The following is a 14,451-nucleotide window of genomic DNA, read 5'->3' on the forward strand; positions in this document are numbered from 1 at the left end:
AGATCCGTTACCACAAGAGTGGGTTAGTACAAGCAGATCTACATGCACTGATTTTGCAGACACCTGCTTCCCTTTCTGCTTTCCTGCCTTGTTGAATCCCTCACCAGAAGCTGAACTGACTCTGATACTACCTCCGCCACTGTGAACCCAAACAACTTCTTCCCTTTTTAACTGACCCAATTTGCAGTGTTTTGTTACTGCAATACAAAATGAACTAAGCATCTCTGTGAGGCTGGTGACTGTTGGAGCTGAGACAGGACACTCAGTCGAAGTTTATGTCCCAGTGTCCTGTGAGTCAATCCCAGTCACTGTGTTTGTGAGTTTCCTATTACTGTAAGGGACACTTGAGATAATGAGCGGAGAAAGAACAAAGGCTTGTTTTGGCTCACGGCTCTGGAGGATTCAGTTCTAGACTGACTGGTCCCATTGCTTTTGAGCCAGTAGTGTGGCAGCACATTGCGGTGGGGAGCAAGTAGGATGACAGTGTCACTCACCTCGTGGTCAGAATATAAGGAAAAGAGGAGATGGGCTGAGCTCCCATTTTTCCCTTCAAGGGTACTGAGCCCTACATATTAAAGTTCCTACACACCTCCTGGAGTGTCAAACTGGGAACCAACCCTTTAGTATGCTGGTCTTTGGGGGACACTGCAGTCCCAGAGGCACAAATGTCAAGAGCCAGAACAGACCATGGGGAATCCTTGGAGCAGTGTTCACTTTATCCCAAGGTCCTCCTGGACTTTGATCTAGGTCCCCTCGTTCCACCCACTTCCTTTTCTTTTGATACAGTTCTTTCATCCACATAAATTATTGTGTCACTTTCTAATTTCTAGCCCATCAAGCTTAAAATACTCAGCCTGCCATGCTGGAAGAAGACCTACCTGCCCCAACTTGTTCTGACAGGGTAACATTCCTGTCCTCTCATGCCTGCCCTGCTTGCCTATCATATCTTACTGTAAGGACCTTGCTCTGGCCATTTCTCTTATATAAATGCATCTTTTTTAGCTCCATCTAATGCTATCCTTCTTTTAGGCCCTACATTAAATCTACTTTTTTGGAGAAGACCCCTTTGGCTTTTCCAAGCCATTCATCCCTCTCTTCTCTGCAGTCCTATGGGATCTAGAGGTGCATCAACACAACTTAACACTGAAGTACCTAGCGTTTCTTAATGTTTCCACAGTACTTGCATTAACTCTTATTGCCCTTAAAATAAAAGACTCTTTAAGGAAGGAAAAGACCCAAATCTTCATTCACTGCTGGGCACATAGCTAGCTCTTGTTGAGCACTAGCTGAGGGACTGCTCCTCTGTATCCTCAGCTGAATTCATGTGAACCAGCCATACAACCCCACTTATACCCTATGAGCTGAGGATACACTGAAGTTTCCACTGAACAACTCTACCCAACTGAGAAATATTCCACACACTGAAACGCTTGTCAACATTTGTGCAAGACCAGGCCTTGCTAGTTGTCACATCAAGTAATTTTAATCTCAAAACATCCACTCTCTGCTTTGCTTGGTGTCTGACCACACTGCAAGTACACTTCACTTCTGAGGACCCCCAGCTCCGAGCACTGTAGCAGGTACGGAACCTTTTCACTTCTGGTTAAGCATCCTTACCACAGTGTCTAGAGAAATCCCTCTCCAGAATTCAGGACAAACTTCAAGGCTGCCCCAAAACAAGGTCAGGAACTGTAGCACATTCCCTTATGATTCAGATTCCCCACATCCTCCGGCTAAAAGGTGAATTTTTGACCTTGATCTTATTTCTTAGACTTGTGCTCCACTTCCTTATGGATCCCCAGGCTGGATCCCAACTCATCCCTGTCGCATAAACGCAGCCAGGGCTCCATTTCATGTCCTTCTGAAGGCTTTTCTTACCTTGCACCTTCCCTATTGCTGGTTTCCCAGTATGGACCTCAGTTGGATTTCCCCGTAATGATTCCCTTTACAGAATATGTTGTCTCTTGATGCCAAACTTTTGGCTAATTTCTGCCTGCTGAATTCAACTTTTTTCAGGACTATTGAAAGATCTGGCCTTTCGTTGCTCCACTGTAGTTGTGGAACACACTCAAGAACCTCATCCTTCTCTGATTGCCCTAGGTTCTGCAATAATTTCACTCTGGCCTGCAATGTGACAAGAGGTATGGTCAAGAATATGACCAATGATGCTGCCCAGTGCCATCCAACAAGGATCATCAAAACACCATGGTGGGTCTCCTCCTAGCTTATTCACCAGATCTGGTACAACAGGCAACTTCTGGCTCTTTCTCAAAGTCAAAATGACCACAAAAACTACTATGGCTTGTGTCTAGATGTTCCCTGAAATCTTCATGTACTTGTGGTTGAGACTTTTGGGAGATGATTGGGTCACGGTGGGCATGATACTCACCAGTGGATTGGTCCACTGATGAGTTTGTAGCTAAATGTGACTGGGAGGTGAAGCCTGGTTGGAGGAGGTGGGTTGCTGGGGGCGTGGCCTGGAAGGGTGTGTCCCCCTCCCTTCCCTCACCTCTCGGCCTTGCTGTCCTGCCTTGGAGTCAGCTGACTGGACCAAAATGTGAGCTAACAGAAACCTTTCTTCCTCTGAGTGGCAGGGTCGGGTCTTTTGTCTTAGCAATGAGAAAATTAACTAAGACAAAAGGTAAATGTTTTGAATCCATTCAGGACATCAAGGCAGCCACAACAGTGCAGACAATTGCAAGAGGACTTTGGGCGCTGCTTCAGAAAGTGACAAGAATGACAGGGCAATGTGTCCGGGAAGCCGCAGGGAGATTTCTTTAAGGGTAATCCTTAAAGAATGCGCCTTTTACTGTGTGATAGATTTTTAAATTTTAAACATGGTCACTGTATTCTGTGGTCACACTTCCTATGTTCATCCCTGGTGGAACAGTCAGAATGGAGCACCTCCAGGTCTCAGGGGGCTCACAGTTGTTAAGACTGAACTTGGCCCAGATATGGGAGTCTCGGCGAGCAGGGACACTCCTGTACCCCCACCCCAAGCCTTCATCCCCTCGTGGACCGGAAACCACATGCACAGCAATCCTGGTTAAGTGGGCTAAGGAAGGGGAGAGTCCCAGAAACTGCTTGTGGGGTTCCCACCAAGACACCTGACTTCAGAAGCATTCTCTTCTTAGCAAACCTGGAGCATAGGCTTTCCTTGGTGCCAGGTGAAGAGGCGATTTCCTTCTCTGGAGCTGTGTGCATAATCAGGCTGTCTGTTAGCGGAGGAGAGGAGAAAACAATGCTAACAAGGTCAGGGTTCGGTGCCCTTAGGGGTCAGTCAGTGACTCTGTTCTTTGGCTGAAAATCTGCATCCCCCAACATGTCCAGTTACTATGATGACAACAGAGCCTGGAGAGCGCGAGAAAGCTGAGGCCCCTCGCAATCCCTCACAATCTGCTGCTTCTCACTCAAGTTCTTGTCTTTACATCAGCATGCTACCCTTGGGGGTGAAGGACTCTTCCTCAGGAAACTAAAAGCGGAAGGAGTGACTGCTCCTTGGGTCAGGAAGCCGCAGCTCCAAGACTGGCGGCGACAGCTGAGCCTCGGCTTGGATTTGGTGCAAATGGGAGGACAAGTGGGCAGAAGGATAATCATCGCCCGCAGTCAGTTTTCAATTTCCTATTAGGCAAAGGCCAACATTTTCTAGGCAACCGGTAAGAAGTAAAATAGACTGACTTGAATTTCATCCCCTCCTCCTGACCTCCTTCTGCTCTCCTCCTCTTCCTCCTCCTCTTCCTGCTTCTTCGACACTGTATTTCGAAGAACTTAGTGAGGAATAAAATGTCCATTGACGGAAAAAGAAGATGGTCTGGGTATTCCTACAAGTAAGACCTCAGCTCTTCCATCCGGCTTTCTTTCACCATTTGTGATTCTCCTGTGCTGTACACCATTTCGTCCAAAATTATCCTCTCTTTCGTAGTGCTCTGTGACGACATGAATTAGAGAGGGCATTACTATAGCATGATGGGAAATCTACGGGCTTCTGTGAGATGTGATAGAAAAACATGGTGAATGTGTAAATTTTAAACACTTATTCCAGGAAAATACACATCGCTTGGGACGCACTTATCCCACTTCCTGAAACAGCTCTGGAAGTGCTCTTTCATGAGTGTCTTTAGTTACATCACTGTAGCTGCCTTCATTTCCCGAACTGATTCCGAATGTTTTACCTCTTGTGGTCATTTTGACTTTGAGGCAAAGTCAGAAGTCATGTAATGCCAATGCCGTTGTCATTTAACCGTGCCAATAGGAGTAATGCTTAGTTCACAGCGGCTTCATTTGCATTTCCCTTAGAGCTAAGGATCTTGAGGATTTTTCACTAACTTGTCCTGTGCATCTTTGGTGAAGTTTTAAAATCCTTTGCTAATTGGGTGATTTGTTTTCTTACCAATGAGTTTGGAGAATCCTTTCTCTGCTCTAGATACTAGTGCTTGGTCAGATAGGGGCTTTGCAAAGATTCTTTGCCCATCTGTAATTTGTCTTTTTAGTGCCTTGATCACAGGATTTTATAAGCACGAATGAGTTTATAGGCTTTGCCCATTGGCTCCTTCACTATGAACTTACATGTTACTTTCTACATTTATAAACTACAAATAGTAATAATATCACACAGGATTGCTAGGAAGCTTAGACGAGATAATGCTCAGCCTAGTGCCAGAACATGTTAAATGTTCCATAGATGCTAAAATTATATTAAATTAAAATATCTGCCACTTGTAAGCTTTTGCTTAAATTCTTCCTTCTGTTTGGACTGTTCCTTGGCCCACACCCCAAGCTCCTTACCCCTGATTTCCATGAGTTTGTACCTGCCTAAGACAATTCCTACTTAGGGGACCCCTCCAGTGAGACCAGGAACCCCGGGGCCAGCACTCCTGCTGCACCCCTGTCTGTAAGTTCAGAAAACTTTGAGCAACTCCAGGGCACAGATCCTGTTTGCATTGCCTCAAATAATGCCCGTCTGCATTTGATGAATGAATGCAGGCGTATGTGCACCTATGTACGCCTGGATGAATAAATGACTGAGTCTCCCGCCTTGCCGAGGAGTTTCAGTGAACATTTCCTTTAAACACGACCGCATTCACCCCTTGAAGACAGCCTCAAATGCCACAAACGGTGGTCTGTGACTTATACCAGGACCCTGCCTGCCGTCAGCCAAAACCGACAGCACATCTTTGACAAGTTGGAAGCCAACTGGAGAAACTTGAATGCTTTGCATCTATTTACTTTAACCACATGCCATAAAAATTAAAAATACATTGTACCACAAATGCAGTATTTAGTGTCTCACTTTAATTACATTCAAGTGTGCTGCTAAATAGTCTTGAGGAAACCTTAATGACCAGCTGTTCTATCCTTATCCCATATGTCAGAGATGGTTTCTGAAATCACATTCTGGGACAGTAAGGTTGTATAATTAGACAGTTTATAGTTAACACTTCTAGATTTCCCCCTTAAACTGTGGACCCTTTACACTAACATATTGTGTGATTCTGCCAGTTTGGCGCAATACAATTAAAAGACGAGCCAAACGGCCGCAGAGATATGCAAACTCCATCCGACGTGTTATGATCGCCTCATTATCTCCTCATATCTTTTTCATCGCTAGGACTGTAGGCTTCGGTGTGTGTGTGCGCGTGCGCGCGTGTGCTATGCAATATTCAGAATGTACGGCTGACAAATAAACTTGGTAAAGAGGGCTGTAAATTTTTAATATTCCCTTCATAATGCCACTTATCTCATTAGAATTAGATGTGCAAGTGGTGGGTTCGTCCCTTCGAACAAAGAGCTATCACTCAAATATACTGCAGCCATTTAAGGAAACAAAGCAAAACTAAAATTCCCCATGGTTGTAACAGGAGGCGGTATTTGACATCGCTTCTGCTTTGGGACGAGGGGGCTTTCATCTATCCCCAAACCGGATCTGAGAGATAAAAGAAGTTGAATTTAGACAAACAATTGATTATCGTGAAAAGAAGCCATTAGTCCTTTGCTGTTGTTCCGCTCTGAGCTTAATGAGTTGTTTTGAAAACACAGTGATAATTTGTTTGATTGAATTTGGCTAATTCTTTGATTTTTGAGTATAGACGGAGACTAAAATAGAAACCTAAAATAAGGGGGAAATTCTATCAACTAGACAGTATTTTTGGGTTCTTCTCCTTCTTCCCCTTCAAAGAAAATGGCCTTGGTGTTGTCTTGAATCACAAGTCAAAAACGTGACTCTCATTTATGACCCATATAAATATGAGACCAAGTTACAGCGAAAGCTTTCCTGAGACTTAACGCAGCAAATTCATTTTTTAAAAAGGCTAGGAAAGAGCATCCCTCTTCTGATAAGACCGATTTACAACACTTTTCTCCTCTGGGCTTGAATTTGCAGTGACTTATTTAGATGTAAGCACTGACAGCTGTAATCGTGTTTTAAATCTTGCTTTGTGTCCTTGGTTATAATGTTGTTCAATTAATATTCAGAATAATGGAAGTGATGTGTCGTTTAGAAAAAGACTTGAACACAATCCAACGCTTTGGGAAACTGACTCTCCGGAGGATTAATCAGCATTTAAAACTTGCATTAATAAAAATCTGATCTTTTGCCATGTGGCATACATAATACTTTTCATTTTTAAACATTTTAGTTTAATAATATGCCATCCTTTGTCCTGATTTTTAAAGGGATTAAAAAACTGAGCTCCTTCTGATCAACACTGTCCTGCCCCTTGAACAGAATTGGAGATTTGCAGCATAAAGGTGTTAGGCTGGTCTCGTACACCGTGTACTAACCTGTTCCTATCACTCAACCTAAGGGTGATAGTGGATTGAATCTTGGTGCTTAAGGTTGCCTTTTGTCCTTCCAGTTTATACCCACAGTGGTTTTAAAGTCCTTTGATTTTCCAAAGCTCAGTTATCCAAACCCAATATTTGACAGAAACAGAGCTACATTTTGAAATAGTAAAAAATAATCCATAGAAACAGGAACTTCTGTCATAAATGGCCATAAACAATTTTTCTGATTAGCGGTTCTTGTTTTTATTTGTTTTTAAATAAGCATAAGTAACTCCAAGTCACTCACTGGTAAAGTAGGATGTGGATTCCCAATTTAAAATGGCGTAGTGGAGGACAAAGGGTGGACTGAGGAGTTTTTGCTTTATGGCTAAATGGGAAATACAAATCGAAAAGAAAAGTGACTGTCAAAGAAGAATAGAAAAAGAATTCCTTTTTTATCATAGTAATTCATTCCTGGATGACCAGAAGGAAAGGCAAGCAAAACGTGCCCCCATCTGTCTCTCTCCTTGGAAGGGCAACTTCTCCCCGCCCTGCGGCCCAGGCCTACACTTCTGGCCACCAGAGAGACAAAGGTCTCCTCCGTGGTGTGATGGTGGCCAGGAAGGGTTTGTGCTTCCCCTGCATGGCTTTGGGAAACTGGCTTCCTAAAAGGGAAGCCACATGATCGTTCTCTTGGTTTCCAGGCTTAAACAATGAGCTCCGCGAGGTTCTCATCCTGGCAGGGCTTCCTCAGGACGTTGGTGCCCAGCAAAGTGCCTGCAAAGCTATGGAGAGAGCCTTGGGAGGCACCTGCTGCATGTTCTGGGCTGCTGATTTCTATACTGGGAGCTCACATGTGTGGCCCACATTTCCAGCAGCTGGAGGCCTGGTCTTCTTTGGATCTCCAGGAAGTCTGCTTCTGAGACAGAGTGTGAGGGAAGTCAAAGAGGGAAACTGAGGCGCTGCAGAGGGAGCAGAGAAGGGCTGTGCCGGCCTGGCAAGTGCGGCACTGCTGGCTGCGATGAGAGCCAGGGACAGGGCAGGTTGTCCAGGGAGCGCAACACTGATGCAAGATACGGCCCAGTAGGCAGCAGCTCACACTGCTTGCAAACTCTGCCAGTGAGAAAGCTAAGATATGAAGCTCGAAACCCAGTGGAGCCCCCGGCAGCAGCTGGCCCCAGGTAGCTCCCCAGGAAGCCACAGGGGCCCACGTGTCCTTACTCACAGATGGAGCACGATGCCGGAGACCATTGGAAATGGCTGCGGCCAACTGTGAGGGCCACCGTGCCTGACTCTGACAAGCATCTCCTGTCCACAAAGTCTCTTCTCAGACTGCTGTGGTTCGGGTGTGGTTTTTGTGCTCTCCATGGGTCCCTGAGGATTAACATCTTGGTCCCCAGGAGGCACTGGTAGGAGGGGTGAGACCTTGCAGACATCGGGGGCGTGGAAGGTCCTTAGGTCAGTATGGACAGGAAGTAGTTCAAGTATCGCCCTTGGGTTCTTATAGGAAGACTGCTCGCTATAAAAGAAGCATGTCTGGTCCTGCTCATCGTATTTTCTCAACTCTTGCTGCAGATGTGACAGCTGGCTCCAGTACTCAGCACCACCACCATGAGGTCCTCTTCAAAACTGAGCCAATGGGGAGGGCCATGCCTTCCAAGCTCCAAAACTGTGAATGAAACATTTTCTTTGTATTAAGTCAGTTGCCTCTAGTATTTTGTTGTAGTAACATAAAGGTGATCAATACACAAACTATTCCTAAAACTCAGCTAAGATCAAGTCAATTCCTTGGTTTAACACTTAATTGGTTTTTCCCAGTCTACTAAGTCCCAAAACTTTAGTGTTACCTGCAGGACCTGCTCCCTCTGACCCGGCTCACCCCTCACTAAGGCAGCATCTACTGTTTTCCTTCTTCTATCCCTTTGCACCTTGCTGTGATGTCAGATTAGCCTGACCATTGCTCCTTAAACATAAAGTGCTTTTCCTGAGTCTTCTCTTGCTGGAACCCTCTCTATTGCCCCTTAGCTGCAGGGAGAACTCCTGTTCATCCCGCAATGCCCCGCCCAAGTGTAACTTCAGCTCTGTGGTGCTTTCTGAGCTTCCATGGTACTTTCCTTTCTGCTACTTTCTCTACCACATGTTCACACAAGAATAATTAACTGCACTTGCAGTGGTGATCCCTCACTGTCTTAGTTATTCTTCTCTCATCGCTGAGACAAAACACCTACCACTTTAAGCTGAAACCAGGAAAGGTTTAGTTGGCTCCTAGTTTATAGAGGTTTTAGTCATAATTGGCTGAGTCCAAGGCAGGGTAGCTTGGCAGAGGGGTGCCCCAGAAGAAAAACAGATCATGGCAACAGAAGGTAGCAAAAGGAACCAGACAAGTCTCTCATACTGTACGGAGCCCACCCACCCTGGGCAGGTGTAGCACTCATGCCCTTAATCCCAGCCTCCATAATCCCAGCATTGCACTGGGGATCAATCACAATCTAGATTCAGCCTCTGAAAAAAGTCCTCTGACCACAGAGGCTTTGGGGGGACATCTAGATACAAACCATAACACTCACCATATCACATCTATTGTGTATACTGCAGTCTTTCATCTCTCCACAAAATTCTGTGCTATTTGGATTAATATATTCAATTATTATTTCATGAAGTTCTGATAAAGTAAAAATGTAAGCTCTTTACACACATATACGTGTACATATATTAATACATATTTCTCCTTTTTCTACACCAAACTATCAAATGCAATGATGTTTTTCTGATCTCTTCAAAAAATTGAGCACCTAATTACATGGATTTCTCCATTTAGACTGTGGTTGTAGGACCTTTTCGCTTTCCTGAACTGCACTGAGTGAAGAGAAATTGTCCTTAGACAGATATAAAATGCACGACCGATGTGTCCAAGTAACAAAGCTTCCTTTATTTTTAACAACATTTTAAAAAGGGGCAGCACAAGCATTAAAGTAGGGTAATATTTGACCCTGTTTTTATGAAACTGTTGCATCAATGTCTGGCTCCATGGAAAGTGGCTGCCCAAGTTTGATAATTAAGCAGGAAGACTTCGTGGCGTGCTTGACGATACATGCCTGTCTTCACAGGAACACACGGGAAGGAGGCTGGGACGCTACGACCTGCAGTCACTGCACCCTACTTGCCAAGCTGCCCCAGCTCCTGTGACGTCTGATATCATGGGAACGGATGGGCTGATTGCGTGGGGGACACAGCCAGTGAGGTGAGGTTAGCACCACTCTGAGCCTGCTCCCCACCGCCTCAGCATTGCTGCTTACACACTCATGCTCGTGCCCCACACAGCTGAATCACAGAAAATATTGGTAAAAATATTACAGTAATGTTAAAAGTTTACGATCTTGTGGGGCCACATTCCCAGCCATGCAGGGCTGTGTATAGCTCTCAGGCTATGAGCTGAAGGTACCTTGTCTGATTGTATCTACTAAAACTCTTGCCTGAGAAGAGATTGGGATTAAATTATGGATCTCTGAAAAGTATTTCAGAGTGACTTAATGCAAGTATTGGAGCCATGATAAAAATAGTTTCCTGTACTACGGTGCAGAGGGTAAGACAGTGAGGGGGAAGTACAGAGGTAAAACAGAAGGTGTACCTGTCGATATTTTTCACCCACGTCATTCTGAAGCCTTGTTCATGATTCTAGGAATCTTCTAGATCAGGAGCTGACAGGCCACGTCCAGTACAAAAACTGTGGTCTTTGTACCAGTAAACCGACACCCAAACAGCCCCTCACCTCGCCTGTGACTGCTTTCCTCCCCCAGAGGCAGAGGCAAGGAGGTGCAACAGAGACCAAAGTGACAAAAACTAAGAATGTTGGAGGAGAGGCAGCATGAAAAGTTTGTGCTACTATTGATAGGAGAAATTTTGAGCAACTACTTTAAAGTAGCATGCAATGTATTAACTACTGTTATTCTCCTATTATTTGGTTATGAAATTTTGTTTTATCATCTTCCCATAAAATAATAAAAAGTTTACTTTCTCATTTGCTAATGCTAGACCTGAAGTTTCATTTCATTTTGAGCAGCCTGTATGTCTGTTAACAGAAAATTGGACAAAGGAAAAGTGGTATTTACACAGTGGAGCACTACTCTGCCATAAAGAAAGATAAGCTTGAGTCATTTGTAGGGAAACAGATGCACCTTGAGACCATAATTTTAAATGAGATAAGTGAGAGGCACAAGCTTCCATATTGCATGATTTCTCTTATATGAGAAACCCAGAGCAAAATAAAGAACAAAATAAAAGACAGATAACAGAAGTAGGGGGACAGATCTTTTGCAAAAAGGAAATGACTAAGAAATGGGGGGAGGACATATAAGAAGCTAAAAAAGAATTGAGATGTGTAATGTATGTGTTCCAGCTCTTCGTGGGGTGTGTAATCACTATGACCTGCAAACAGGCACTAATAAAAATAAGAATTTTTAAAAATAATGCAGACCCTGGTGCCTCATCTTAGCCTATGATTATCCAAAGGAATAAATGATGGTCACATATAGCCCTAAGAAGCTCCCCCAGTGGTTCTGATTATGAAGCCTGCATTTTTTCAAGAGTTATCCATAATTCATAGCAAGCCAACTGTCACAGCACAGGGAATGACCGTCCAAAGCAAACTACTGTATTTTGTTTCTCTTTGCACCCAGTGCACCTAATGTAGCGCTGAACAGTGTGGATGGTACCACACTGCTTCTGCTGCGTGAATGACACTTAGTGAATGAGTGGGGATGGATTGCAGATGAGCCCAGAATGGGCTAAAAAACCCACAATAGATTGAAAGCGCCTTCTCAAGCCTTGGACAGGTGCCCTGTTACTTTCTACTGAGATTTCTCTCTTTCTTTCAACTCCAACCCAACCTAGAGAAACACAAATATCACTGATTTTCTTTATGAGTCTGAAATTTAAGAAAAAATTTCCAAGACTGTCAAATGATGCATGTCTTGGTCTGCAAACACAGGGTCATATTCTCATTGCTTGGGACATGCAGAGGAAAAAAAAATCAGCTCATCATGAGAAATGGTACAGATGGTATATTTGGCATCACCAGCCCGTGTAGATCAAAGATGCATTTATTTACATGACTTTGTTTGCATTGTGACCATTTATCTGGGCCCTTGCTCACGTTTAACCTTTAAAGGGTCAAGAGGGAGTGAGCCATTTTGCCCTTGAGATTGGATGGAGTGAGCCCTCTGGAGGGGAGAATGTTTGCATTTCCTTCTACCTACAGAATATTCATTTCTTACAGCATCAGAAAACATTTGGTTATGTTATCTCGTGGGTCCAGGAGGAGCGTGCAGTGCGCCAAATTTAAGAGCCATTGCCAAATGCCATAGTCTGCATGATGTAGGCAGAGCTCGCCAGTGGAAGGGGCGCTGATTAGGAGGAGATTCCAGCCCTTGCTGCAGAAGTGAGGAATCCCTGTTAGTCATTTCCAACTGGGATCGTGCCGTTTGCCTTTGGTCATGAGAGGTCTTTGTTTCTGTGCAGAAACACTGTGTTTTGGGCACAGCCCATAGACTGCTCTACCTGACCCCTTTGGGGCCAGGACAGTGAGCTCTGAAAGCTGCAAATGGCCTTAGACACCTCTCCCCATGCGCATGACTTGGAGATGCTAACAGACAGCATGACACCTTGGGAAGGCCTGAGGCAAAGGTGCTAGGCATTGGAGGTTCATGTGTCAGTGTCTTTTGAGCTGGGGTGCTTGGGGTGCTTGAATTGGGGTTGGATAAGATCATGAGAGTGTCTTCCCCAAAATGGCATTAGTGGCTTTTCAAGAAGGGGACTAGAGACCTAGGCTAGCAGGGGTCTTGCCATGTGATGTCCCATGCCACCCCTCCAGAGAGCACCCACAGGCAGCAAGGCCCTTAGCAGAGGTGACTCAACCTCTCCTTCTGAGACCCTCAGAACTGGGAGCTGAACAGCCCTTCTTCTATAAACCGCCCAGTTTGTGAAATTCAGTTATTGTAGCTGAAAGTGGATGAAATCCAACTGAGATAATCCATACAAAGCAGTTGGCCTGATAACTGTACAGAGCAAGCTCTCCATTTTATTTTATCGTGTATGACTATCACAGTCAGCATCATTATCATCGATCCCTGTCTCTTGCTCAGTGCATATGGTGGTGGAGAAAACCCACTGATGGATGCTCACGTGCTCTGTGGATATCCAGAGCTGGGTGGATGTGGGGAATTATAATTTTAGGGGGAAGGAGAAGCAGTTGCACATCACCCTGGCTGGGCAAGCCCGTTTCAACAGGACATGGGACTTTGGCCTCGAGTCCCCGCCCTCTAAGGTTCCTTTGTGAGCACCGCTGGTGAGCAGTGGTGCCTACGGTGGAGCACAGCAATGACGAAGAGCTGAGGTCCAGCAGGGAAACTGTCCGAGCACAGTCAGCCTGTGCTTCCCACTGGGTGTGGCGTGCAAAGGAAGGGCTCCCAGAGGAGGGTGCTTCAGAGCCACCTCCCAGCACTGCACACAGGTGCAACTGTCCCTTGGTTCATGGGAAACTCTGTTCTCAATGGGCCAGTTAATCTGCCGGTTTCACCACACAGCTGCATATGTCTTTCCATTGTATCCAGACTGCACTGCCTCATGAAGGAGGCTGAGGCAGGAGAATAACAAAGCTCTGTCTCAAAAATAGAAAATAAAAAATAGACTGGGACGTAGTTTAGTGCAATGGTCCTGGCTTCAATCCCCAGTACTGGTGAAAAGAAACAGAGAGTGAAGAAAGATCCTTGAACAGTACACTCTACCAGTGTTCATAAAGAGCCCAAAATTCAACTGGAAGAAATCCCAGATGCTCAAAGTGATGGCCGCTAGTCATGATGACAGTGTCTCAGAAACTCACGTCTCCTGTTGGGGGGAGGCAGTATGCCACAGTGACCAGCCAGACCTGGTTCTCCCCACCTGACACTCATCTCTGAGCTCAGGAAGAAGATGGGTTCATCAGCATTGCCAGGCCAGCCTGTTTTCACACTGCCTCTGCCCTGGTTCCAGGCACCCGCCAGGTGTGCAATCAAAACGTCAGAGTAGTATGGTAGATGATGTTTGTGAAGCCTAGGGGCCTCGCCTTGATAGAAGTGTTTTATACATGTTAGTTGATCCTGTCCTCAAAATAAACTGAAAAGTATTTACACTCTTCTCATGTGCTTTGGAGTGAGGGAAGGCGCCTGTGAGAACCTGGATGACTTGTTCAAGATCACACAGCTGGGCATGACAGAGCCAGAAATGCAGTCCAGGCCATTGACTCAGTACCCCAGAACCATGAGCCTGTGCGGGAGCTTGGGCTGAAATAGTGCTCAGCTTCACAAAGGGCACAGTGTGAATCCCAGGGGAGGGTCCACTTCCACATGTCCTTGACAGATTGGTTGGATTTTCAGTCTAGGTCTAACACTTAGATTTTGTATAGGTATATCTTAGTAAAAATTGTGTGAGATGAGGAATTTATAGCATGTGGAATAGAACTTGGTGATTGATCTGAGCCATGAGAGAAATAAGGGAGGGAAGAAAATAGAGAGGGAGGGAGGGAGGAAGGAAAAGATGTGAAACTAATTTGGTGGATAGACATGAGGCATGTACATGTGTTTGCTGTAGAGTCAGTGAGAAGATACAAACATCTTTTCAGTGTGTAGTCTCATATGCTTTCTGTATCTTCCTCCT

General features: G+C 45.1%; 1 long non-coding RNA gene across 5 annotated transcripts in view; it reads left to right on the top strand.

Annotated features, from left to right (window-relative positions):
- The window catches only part of LOC106028607 (uncharacterized), a 146,835-nt gene that overhangs the window by 118,332 nt on the left and 14,052 nt on the right, over nucleotides 1-14,451 (top strand). For 2 of the 5 annotated variants that reach the window (XR_010043303.1, XR_010043301.1), the window contains exon 8: nucleotides 9,870-10,788. This is a non-coding gene — a long non-coding RNA (uncharacterized LOC106028607). Of the gene's footprint in view, nucleotides 1-2,100; nucleotides 2,209-9,869; nucleotides 10,789-14,451 lie in introns of those variants that run through there. The other 3 variants (XR_010043299.1, XR_010043298.1, XR_010043300.1) reach the window with 3 other exon arrangements.

Source organism: Cavia porcellus, unplaced genomic scaffold, assembly GCF_034190915.1.
Source record: "Cavia porcellus strain 051 isolate PalLab524CR breed Dunkin Hartley unplaced genomic scaffold, mCavPor4.1 scaffold_26, whole genome shotgun sequence".
NCBI classification, from domain to species: Eukaryota; Metazoa; Chordata; class Mammalia; order Rodentia; family Caviidae; genus Cavia; species Cavia porcellus.